Source organism: Salmo salar, chromosome 20 (assembly GCF_965601325.2).
Source record: "Salmo salar chromosome 20, fSalSal1, whole genome shotgun sequence".
Classification (NCBI taxonomy): Eukaryota; Metazoa; Chordata; class Actinopteri; order Salmoniformes; family Salmonidae; genus Salmo; species Salmo salar.
This window is the reverse complement of record NC_138310.1, coordinates 37,790,074-37,802,564: the sequence shown is the minus strand read 5'-3', so window position 1 is coordinate 37,802,564 and position 12,491 is coordinate 37,790,074.

Genomic DNA, 12,491 nt, shown 5'->3' with positions numbered 1-12,491 from the left:
TGCAGTAGTTTATGTGTCGGGGGGCTAGGGTCAGTCTGTCACATCTGGAGTATTTCTCTTGTCTTTTCCGGTGTCCTGTCTGAATTTAAATATGCTCTCTCTAACTCTCTCTTTCTCTTTCTTTCTCTCTCTCGGGAGCCCTAGGACCATGCCTCAGGACTACCTGGCTTGATGACTCCTTGCTGTCCCCAGTTCACCTGGCCGTGCTGCTGCTCCAGTTCCAACTGCTCTGCCTGCAGCTATGGAACCCTGACCTGTTCGCCGGACGTGCTACCTGTCCCAGACCTGCTGTCCCAGGCCTGCTGGAACCCTGACCTATTCACCGGATGTGCTACCTGTCCCAGACCTGCTGTTTTCAACTCTAGAGGTAGAGATACTCTCAAAGATCGGCTATGAAAAAGCCAACTGACACTTACTCTTGTGTTACTGACTTGTTGCACCCTCGACAACTACTATGTGTCTGGAAGTAGCTACCATGCTGGTCATTTATGAACATTTGAACATCTAGGCCATGTGCTGTTATAATCTCCACCCGGCACAGCCAGAAGAGGACTGGCCACCCCTCATAGCCTGGTTCCTCTCTAGGTTTCTTCCTAGGTTTTGGCCTTTCTAGGGAGTTTTTCCTAGCCACCGTGCTTCTACACCTGCATTGCTTGCTGTTTGGGGTTTTAGGCTGGGTTTCTGTACAGCACTTTGAGATATCAGCTGATGTAAGAAGGGCTATATAAATAAATTTGATTTGATTATAGTTATTTGTATGAAATGCATGGGCTTGTTGCTGTTCCACAAATATGACACATAGTAAAGAATTTAGAACTTGCATGGTTCACACGCTTTTGACACTACCGTACCAACCCAAATTTGGATATCCTATACCGCTGACATGCTGTGCCTCCCTACCAGTCACCGTCTTCTCTTGCTCTGCTGTACAGAGATACGGAGTCAAAGGGATGCAAATTTCATCACTACCCCATTCCCTCTCCCACCCGCAAATGCAGATGGCCCCAGGCTAGTCCCATGCTTCTCTATTATGCAGAACCAGTGACAGGACTTACACACCATTTTCCCCCACTGTTAAAAACTGTTCCCCTTAACAAGCTGCCATTGTGTCCCTCTGGAAGTCACTCACTCAGTATGGAGGGTTGTGATTGGACCAGGCACCCTGATGAAGGCTTTTAATGAGGAAGTTTTTTAATGGTGGCTGAATATTTCCTGTACTTTCAGTTTGTCATTCAATTAATGGACATTTATTGACTGCGAGGAAACAAAAGTATAATGTTTCATTTAGCCACAGCATAAGAATGTAACAATGCTCTACTTGTACTCTCTGTGGGTGCGTAAATTCGCTCTGGCTATCTACTCCGATTTCAGAGCACTCATCTGAGTGTGCCAGCTAGCAGAATAACTGATGAATTTAAGAACGAACGCTCAACACAAGTTTAATATGGCTGGTGTCAGTAAATGTCTGCAAAAAAAGCATAATTAAATAGTTGCCAATAGCACAGTTACAGTCACCAACACTCTACATAACATGAAAAGAGCCTAATCAGCTCTGCTAGGGCGAGTAAAATGGTCAGAGTGAGGTGTTCTGTCATTTGTGTCTGGAAGTAGCTAGATAGCAAGCTATCCAAATTTAGCCAGTTAGCTTGGGTGCTTGACTGCCATTGTGAGGTCAAAACGCTCTGATCAACCCTACTCCTCGGCCAGAGCGTCCAGTGTGCGCTCTGAACGCTCCGAGAGCAAAACACAAAACACTGAATTTATGAAGGCCCAAAGCGTACTCTGGCACTCCAGAGTGAATTTACGAACACACCCTATATGTAGATACTGCATTTCATTTCTACTCCTCCCTTTAATTCTCCTTCATTCTCTATCACTAATTCCTATTTTTAAACTTCCCTATCCTCTTCTCCTCTCCTTTTATTTTCACTGAGAGATAAGGTGACCATGTGTTTGTGTGAATGAGTATGTCGACGCAAGCTTGTGCCAGTGTACGTGTGTGTGAGTGCGCCTGGTGCCAGATCCAGGTTTATTACTTTAGATTGTCTCTGGGACAGGTGATAATCCATGTCTTCTACAGGAAGATATCCAAACGTACTAATTCAATCCTAGGCGGGAGATGGAAAGAAAAGGACAAGTAGAATGAGAGAGGGAAGGGGAAAGAAAAGGACAAGTAGAATGAGAGAGGGAAGGGGAAAGAAAAGGACAAGTAGAATGAGAGAGGGAAGGGGGAAGAAAAGGACAAGTAGAATGAGAGAGGGAAGGGGAAAGAAAAGGACAAGTAGAATGAGAGAGGGAAGGGGGAAGAAAAGGACAAGTAGAATGAGAGAGGGAAGGGGAAAGAAAAGGACAAGTAGAATGAGAGAGGGAAGGGGAAAGAAAAGGACAAGTAGAATGAGAGAGGGAAGGGGGAAGAAAAGGACAAGTAGAATGAGAGAGGGAAGGGGAAAGAAAAGGACAAGTAGAATGAGAGAGGGAAGGGGAAAGAAAAGGACAAGTAGAATGAGAGAGGGAAGGGGAAAGAAAAGGACAAGTAGAATGAGAGAGGGAAGGGGGAAGAAAAGGACAAGTAGAATGAGAGAGGGAAGGGGAAAGAAAAGGACAAGTAGAATGAGAGAGGGAAGGGGAAAGAAAAGGACAAGTAGAATGAGAGAGGGAAGGGGAAAGAAAAGGACAAGTAGAATGAGAGAGGGAATGGGAAAGAAAAGGACAAGTAGAATGAGAGAGGGAAGGGGGAAGAAAAGGACAAGTAGAATGAGAGAGGGAAGGGGAAAGAAAAGGACAAGTAGAATGAGAGAGGGAAGGGGGAAGAAAAGGACAGGACAAGGGAGAAAGAGAGAGGGTGGAGGAAGTGAATAGAGGAAAAGGAAAAATATGTGAACTAGAGAGAGAGAACATAAAGTGGGGTATTGAATAGAGGAGAGAGAGAAGAGGAGAACATAAAGTGGGGTATTGAATAGAGGAGAGAGAGAAGAGGATAACAAAGTGGGGTATTGAATAGAGGAGAACATAAAGTGGGGTATTGAATAGAGGAGAGAGAGGAGGAGAACATAAAGTGGGGTATTGAATAGAGGAGAGAGAGAAGAGGATAACATAAAGTGGGGTATTGAATAGAGGAGAACATAAAGTGGGGTATTGAATAGAGGAGGAGAACATAAAGTGGGGTATTGAATAGAGGAGAGAGAGAAGAGGAGAACATAAAGTGGGGTATTGAATAGAGGAGGAGAACATAAAGTGGGGTATTGAATAGAGGAGGAGAACATAAAGTGGGGTATTGAATAGAGGAGAGAGAGGAGGAGAACATAAAGTGGGGTATTGAATAGAGGAGGATAACAAAGTGGGGTATTGAATAGAGGAGAGAGAGAAGAGGTTAACATAAAGTGGGGTATTGAATAGAGGAGAGAGAGAAGAGGTTAACATAAAGTGGGGTATTGAATAGAGGAGAGAAAGGAGGAGAACATAAAGTGGGGTATTGAATAGAGGAGAGAGAGGAGGAGAACATAAAGTGAGGTATTGAATAGAGGAGGATAACATAAAGTGGGGTATTGAATAGAGGAGAGAGAGAAGAGGATAACATAAAGTGGGGGTATTGAATAGAGGAGGAGAACATAAAGTGGGGTATTGAATAGAGGTGGAGAACATAAAGTGTGGTATTGAATAGAGGAGAGAGAGAAGAGGATAACATAAAGTGAGGTATTGAATATAGGAGAGAGAGAAAAGGAGAACATAAAGTGGGGTATTGAATAGAGGAGAGAGAGAAGAGGATAACATAAAGTGTGGTATTGAATAGAGGAGGAGAACATAAAGTGGGGTATTGAATAGAGGAGAGAGGAGGAGACCATAAAGTGGGGTATTGAATAGAGGAGGAGAACATAAAGTGGCGTATTGAATAGAGGAGAGAGAAGAGGAGAACATAAAGTGGGGTATTGAATAGAGGAGAGAGAAGAGGAGAACATAAAGTGGGGTATTGAGGAGAGAGAGGAGGATAACATAAAGTGGGGTATTGAATAGAGGAGAGAGAAGAGGAGAACATAAAGTGGGGTATTGATTAGAGGAGAGAGAAGAGGAGAACATAAAGTGGGGTATTGAATAGAGGAGAGAGAGAGGAGGATAACATAAAGTGGGGTATTGAATAGAGGAGGAGAACATAAAGTGGGGTATTGAATAGAGGAGAGAGAGGAGGAGAACATAAAGTGGGGTATTGAATAGAGGAGGATAACATAAAGTGGGGTATTGAATAGAGGAGAGAGAAGAGGCAGTGTCGGCTTTCTCCAGTGTCTGTGCTCTCTGACACATTAGTCTTGACTTGAATAGGACTCAGGCCCAGAGCCATTCTCCGTCAGGGATGCACTCGCCCCTGGGATTGGATTAGGGTAACCCCATTATACTGTTGCCATGGTGTCCCTGACACCTCCACTGATGAAGTGAGTGTTTGAGAGCAATAACAAGAATGAGTTGCAGACGTCTGTGTGTGTGTGTGTGTGTGTGTGTGTGTGTGTGTGTGTGTGTGTGTGTGTGTGTGTGTGTGTGTGTGTGTGTGTGTGTGTGTGTGTGTGTGTGTGTGTGTGTGTGTGTGTGTGTGTGTGTGTGTGTGTGTTCATGCAACTCAATTATCCAAACTTAAAACATTTGAGTTGATAGTATTATATTTCAGATAATTTTGATTTCAATCCCCTCAATGACCTTTCTTTGAATATTGAAATGTCAGTGCTGGCTGCCCTGCATGTTGCTGTGTATGGGCTCGACTGTGCCCGCTTCACACACAAAATCCAAAGGAAACACTGGGCAATACAGTAAAACCGTTCACAGAAGAACAATGATCTTCAATCATGCCTGGTCCTGGGGAATTCAGCTAATCAAGGGCTTGATAATTCGTTGACTAGTTGAATCTGGTTTGTTATGGCTGGGCTAGAACAAAACCCTGCACAGCCTGTCTTTGGATGGCTGGAAAAGAGATGCCACCCAACGCACCATCTGGCTAATGCAAGAATAAAAATATACAATATCCCCTAGTTTTAATGGATGGTATTTATCCAGTACCTTTCCTTTAGCTTTGACATGGATTTGCATTGTGTGAGGAGGGTGAATAACTCACCCGCCCACCATTGATGTGTTAGATAGCATCCTGGTCTGGTGAAGCATCACAAACAACAGCCATTTTGTGCAAGAACCCAGACCACCCAGACCTGAAAGTGCTTTACATTGGAAAGAGGAGTAACTCACCTCACCGATCCGTTATGTGTAGCACCCACCTGGAGGATGCACGGCAGCCATTTTGTGGCGGAACGTTCTCCGCATCACGTGTGAGTGAGCCATTGTTAGCTATCGCAATGGACCACAGTGAGGTATCTCATCTGTCTATTTCTCCATACATCCCAGTGTTACTGGTAATAAAGACTGGGCTCCCTCAGTGAGTGACTGGGGGATAGAGAAGCCCAATAGGGAGAGATGTGGACAGGAGAACTGGTCTGTTTTTGAATTCACTACAGTGTTCTGTAGTGGGGGGGGGTGGAGGTGAGGATAAAACATGCACGAGTCGTCTGCAGCCCAGGAAAAGAATTACTGTCATTTAGCAGACATGTAGAGGGAGCAGAACAGCCATGTCTGCCCCCACCTCCCTCACTGCTACAGCAAGACCCTGCCTGCATACCGATGAACAGAGAGAGAGGGGGAGAGAGAATAGCCACTCAATAGGAGAACAATGGAGTTACACGTGTGTGTGCTTCCGTCTGTGTGTGTGTGTGTGTGTGCTTCCGTGTGTGTGTGTGTGTGTGTGTGTGTGTGTGTGTGTGTGTGTGTGTGTGTGTGTGTGTGTGTGTGTGTGTGTGTGTGTGTGTGTGTGTGTGTGTGTGTGTGTGTGTGTGTGTGTGTGTGTGTGTGTGTGTGCGCGCTTCCGTGTGCTTGTTACCCTGTAGAGGAATAAAGTGTACTGTTTTTATCCTAGTGGAAATACTGATAATACCAAGCCAAATGCACTAGATTTAATCCTAATTCTCTGTCTCAACTCCAATTCTATGACGGCATGTACTCATTACCTGAGAAAATCACTCACTCACTCACTCACTCACTCACTCACTCACTCACTCACTCACTCACTCACTCACTCACTCACTCACTCACTCACTCACTCACTCACTCACTCACTCACTCACTCACTCACTCACTCACTCACTCACTCACTCACTCACTCACTCACTCACTCACTCACTCACACTCTCTCTCTCTCAGCCTGAACCTGAGTCACTACAGATTTATACGACATGGAGTCCTGCCAACGTAGGTCAAATTCATGAGCTGGTTCCTAGTGACTCCCTATCATTCTTTATGGTTGATCAACTGGTCCTGTGTTCATTAACCTGAGTTATACAATGTGATTATTACCTTCCCCAGCCCCAGCCATCGCCTCAGCCATCCCCTCAGCCCCAGCCTCAGCCATCCCCTAGCCTAAGCCATCACCCCAGCCTCAGCCATCCCCCAGCCCCAGCCATCCCCCCTGCCCAGCACCAGCCATCCCTTCAGCACAAGCCTCAGCCATCAATGTGATTATTGATCACATGCCCTAGCCATCCCCCAGCCTCAGCCATCCCCCAGCCTCATCCTTAGCTTCAGTCTCAGCCCCAGCCATCCCCCAGCCTTAGCTTCAGTCTCAGCCCCTGCCAGGTCTGTCTCTCAGATGGCACCATATTCTCTAAATAGGGAACTGTACAGGGAATAGGGTGCCATTTAGGAAGCAGCCCAGGTGTAGTAACTATACATCTCTTCACCTCCATGGTATGTATGACTGATCAGAGAACATCCAAGGATACTTTTTTGAGATACGTAGCTGAGTAAGGAGCAACAGACTTAAAGCATTGGCAACAAACAGTTAGACTTTAATACCCTACCCTTATAAATGCATATGTTAATGTAAACCACTGTGGTATAGAATGTTGCAGGGTGTCATGAAAAGTGTCAATAGAGAACCCAGTGTGTGTGACATCTGTCTGCTGAGCCCCTGCTGAGTGTGTATGTGTGTGTGTGTATGTGTATGTTTGTGTATGGACCAGCTGGAGAGCAGTAGCAGGACTATTAGGACTCCCTGGGATTCCATCGATCTCCACATTGATCCTCTACTGCTCCTGCCTCCACCTAACAGGGACCGTCTAGATCAGTGGTTCTCCCTCAAAAAAAACTCCTGTGGCTTATATTTCAAATTGCCGTGTTTTGTTTCTAAATGTCTGCGCAAGAGTGAAGGTTTCATCGAGTTGTGAGATAGTACTTTTGCACATATAACACACTGTGGCTGAGGAAAGGCACTACCCCCAATATAAGTGAACACCAAATCAATGTAGTTCTCATCATATTTGCGCCTCTTCGATGGTCCAACGTCCCTGTCTGTTGTTCGGTGCTTACCCGGGTAAGAGGGCCGTAGCTCTTCGGCTGCACAACTGTCAGTGTCCATGCTAGCTGGGCTAACAACAAATGTAGATTTACTGATGCTAGCATCGGATGTGCTCGTGGAAGCAGAACAACTTGTGTTGTCGACAGGTGCAGGTGTAGTACAGTACTACCAGTAGAGCTGGTATGTGTCTCTATGGCCTTACTTTATTAAAACCATTTATCATTTTTGAGCAAACGGAATGAGCAGCAGCTACGTTTGGCTACATACGGACCGTTAGTGGAATTCCCGCGACAGAGTAATGGTTAATGTGATTGGATGTTAATTATTTGACTAGGCTACCTGTATTTGACACTAGATAGTTGAATTTTATTTTTGGCAGTGAAATGAGGCTACTCAGGCAAGGAAAAACCCTCACCCAAATGTATTGGATTATATAAATGGACTGTTTGAAAATGTGGAGATTTTTAGTTGTAGAAAAATATTAAATAATATTTAAAAAAAATGTGAATCACAATTTGATTTGCCATACCCCTGACGGCATTGCTCATAATTCAGTTTGGGAATACCTGGTCTAGATAACTAAAAGCCTGGATATCCTCCAATGCTAGAGGGGGAAGCAATGTTCCACAACACCATGGTCCCCATTCAACACCCTACACAATACCATGGTCCCCATTCAACACCCTACACACAATACCATGGTCCCCATTCAACACCCTACACACAATACCATGGTCCCCATTCAACACCCTACACACAATACCATGGTCCCCATTCAACACCCTACACACAATACCATGGTCCCCATTCAACACCCTACACACAATACCATGGTCCCCAATCAACACCCTACACACAATACCATGGTCCCCAATCAACACCATGGTGCCCATTCAACACCCTACACCTAACACCATGGTCCCCATTCAACACCCTACACACAATACCATGGTCCCCATTCAACACCCTACACACAATACCATGGTCCCCATTCAACACCCTACACACAATACCATGGTCCCCATTCAACACCCTACACACAATACCATGGTCCCCATTCAACACCCTACACACAATAAAATGGTCCCCATTCAACACCCTACACACAACACCATGGTCCCCATTCAACACCATGGTCCCCATTCAACACCCTACACACAACAACCTTGTCCCCACTCAACACCGCACACACAACAACCTGGTCCCCATTCAACACCCTACACACAACAACCTGGTCCTCATTCAACATCAACACACAACACCATGATCCCCATTCAACACCCTACACACAACAACCTGGTCCCCATTCAACACCCTACACACAACAACCTGGTCCCCATTCAACATCAACACACAACACCATGATCCCCATTCAACACCCTACACACAACACCATGGCCCCCATTCAACACCCTACACACGCACACAACAACCTGTTCCCAATTCAACACCCTACACACAAACACACACAACACATCGGTCCCCATTCAACACCCTACACACACAACACCATGATCCCCATTCAACACCAACACACAACACCATGGTCCCCATTCAACAACCTACACACAACAACCTGGTCTCCATTCAACACCCTACACACACACACACAACAACAACCTGGTCCTCATTCAACATCAACACACAACAACCCTGTCCCATTCAACACCCTACACACAACAACCTGGTCCACATTCAACATCAACACAACAACCTGGTCCCCATTCAACATCAACACACAACAACCTGGTCCCCATTCAACATCAACACACAATAACCTGGTCCACATTCAACATCAACACACAACAACCTGGTCCACATTCAACATCAACACACAACAACCTGGTCCACATTCAACATCAACACACAACAACCTGGTCCACATTCAACATCAACACACAACAACCTGGTCCACATTCAACATCAACACACAATAACCTGGTCCACATTCAACATCAACACACAACAACCTAGTCCCCATTCAACATCAACACACAACAACCTGGTCCACATTCAACATCAACACAACACCATGGTCCCCATTCAACATTAACACACAACAACCTGGTCCCCATTCAACATTAACACACAACACCATGGTCCCCATTCAACATCAATAACCTGGTCCCCATTCAACATCAACACACAACACCATGGTCCCCATTCAACATTAACACAACACCATGGTCCCCATTCAACATCAACACACAACAACCTGGTCCCCATTCAACATCAACACACAACAACCCTGTCCCATTCAACACCCTACACACAACAACCTGGTCCACATTCAACATCAACACAACAACCTGGTCCCCATTCAACATCAACACACAACAACCTGGTCCCCATTCAACATCAACACACAATAACCTGGTCCACATTCAACATCAACACACAACAACCTGGTCCACATTCAACATCAACACACAACAACCTGGTCCACATTCAACATCAACACACAACAACCTGGTCCACATTCAACATCAACACACAACAACCTGGTCCACATTCAACATCAACACACAATAACCTGGTCCACATTCAACATCAACACACAACAACCTAGTCCCCATTCAACATCAACACACAACAACCTGGTCCACATTCAACATCAACACACAATAACCTGGTCCACATTCAACATCAACACACAACAACCTAGTCCCCATTCAACATCAACACACAACAACCTGGTCCACATTCAACATCAACACAACACCATGGTCCCCATTCAACATTAACACACAACACCATGGTCCCCATTCAACATCAATAACCTGGTCCCCATTCAACATCAACACACAACACCATGGTCCCCATTCAACATTAACACAACACCATGGTCCCCATTCAACATCAACACACAACAACCTGGTCCCCATTCAACATCAACACACAACAACCTGGTCCACATTCAACATCAACACACAACAACCTGGTCCCCATTCAACATCAACACACAACAACCTGGTCCCCATTCAACATCAACACACAACACCATGGTCCCCATTCAACATCAACACACAACAACCTGGTCCCGATTCAACATTAACACACAACAACCTGGTCCCCATTCAACATCAACACACAACAACCTGGTCCCCATTCAACACCCTACACACAACACCATGGTCCCCATTCAACATCAACACACAATAACCTGGTCCCCATTCAACACCCTACACACAACAACCTGGTCCTCATTCAACATCAACACACAACACCATGATCCCCATTCAACACCCTACACACAACAACCTGGTCCCCATTCAACACCCTACACACAACAACCTGGTCCCCATTCAACATCAACACACAACACCATGATCCCCATTCAACACCCTACACACAACACCATGGCCCCCATTCAACACCCTACACACGCACACAACAACCTGTTCCCAATTCAACACCCTACACACAAACACACACAACACATCGGTCCCCATTCAACACCCTACACACAACAGCATGATCCCCATTCAACACCCTACACACAACAACCTGGTCCCCATTCAACACCCTACACACAACAACCTGGTCCCCATTCAACACCCTACACACAACAACCTGGTCCCCATTCAACACCAACACACAACACCATGATCCCCATTCAACACCCTACACCCAACAACATGGTCCTCATTCAACACCCTGGTCCCCATTCAACACCCTACACCCACAACACCATGGTCCTCATTCAACACCCTACACCCAACAACAACCTGTTCCCAATTCAACACCCTACACACAAACACACACAACACATCGGTCCCCATTCAACACCCTACACACACAACACCATGATCCCCATTCAACATCAACACACAACACCATGGTCCCCATTCAACAGCCTCCACACAACAACCTGGTCCCCATTCAACACCCTACACACACACACACACACACAACAACCTGGTCCCCATTCAACATCAACACACAACACCATGGTCCCCATTCAACATCAACACACAACAACCTGGTCCACATTCAACATCAACACAACACAATGGTCCACATTCAACATCAACACACAACAACCTGGTCCCCATTCAACATCAACACACAATAACCTGGTCCACATTCAACATCAACACACAATAACCTGGTCCCCATTCAACATCAACACACAACAACCTGGTCCCCATTCAACATCAACACACAACAACCTGGTCCACATTCAACATCAACACAACACAATGGTCCCCATTCAACATCAACACACAACAACCTGGTCCACATTCAACATCAACACACAACAACCTGGTCCACATTCAACATCAACACACAACAACCTGGTCCCCATTCAACATCAACACACAACAACCTGGTCCCCATTCAACATCAACACACAACACCATGATCCCCATTCAACACCCTACACACAACAGCATGGTCCCCATTCAACACCCTACACACACACAACAACCTGTTCCCAATTCAACACCCTACACACACACACACACACACACACAGCACCATGGTCCCCATTCAACACCAACACACAACACCATGATCCCCATTCAACACCCTGGTCCCCATTCAACACCCTACACCCAACAACATGGTCCTCATTCAACACCCTACACCCAACAACATGGTCCTCATTCAACACCCTGGTCCCCATTCAACACCCTACACACACAACACCATGGTCCTCATTTAACACCCTACACCCAACAACATGGTCCTCATTCAACACCCTACACCCAACAACATGGTCCTCATTCAACACCCTGGTCCCCATTCAACACCCTACACACACAACACCATGGTCCTCATTCAACACCCTACACCCAACAACATGGTCCTCATTCAACACCCTGGTCCCCATTCAACACCCTACACACACAACACCATGGTCCTCATTCAATACCCTACACCCAACAACATGGTCCTCATTCAACACCCTGGTCCCCATTCAACACCCTACACACACAACACCATGATCCCTGTTAGAGCCTATTTGGACATATTTGTATAAAAGACAGAACATACAGAGCTCCATGTATATTTGTGTAAATATGAATGTATATGATGAAATATTAGGTACGTACCTTTATGATTTATATTTACCTGATTGAGATGTATTCATTTGTTGTTAGTG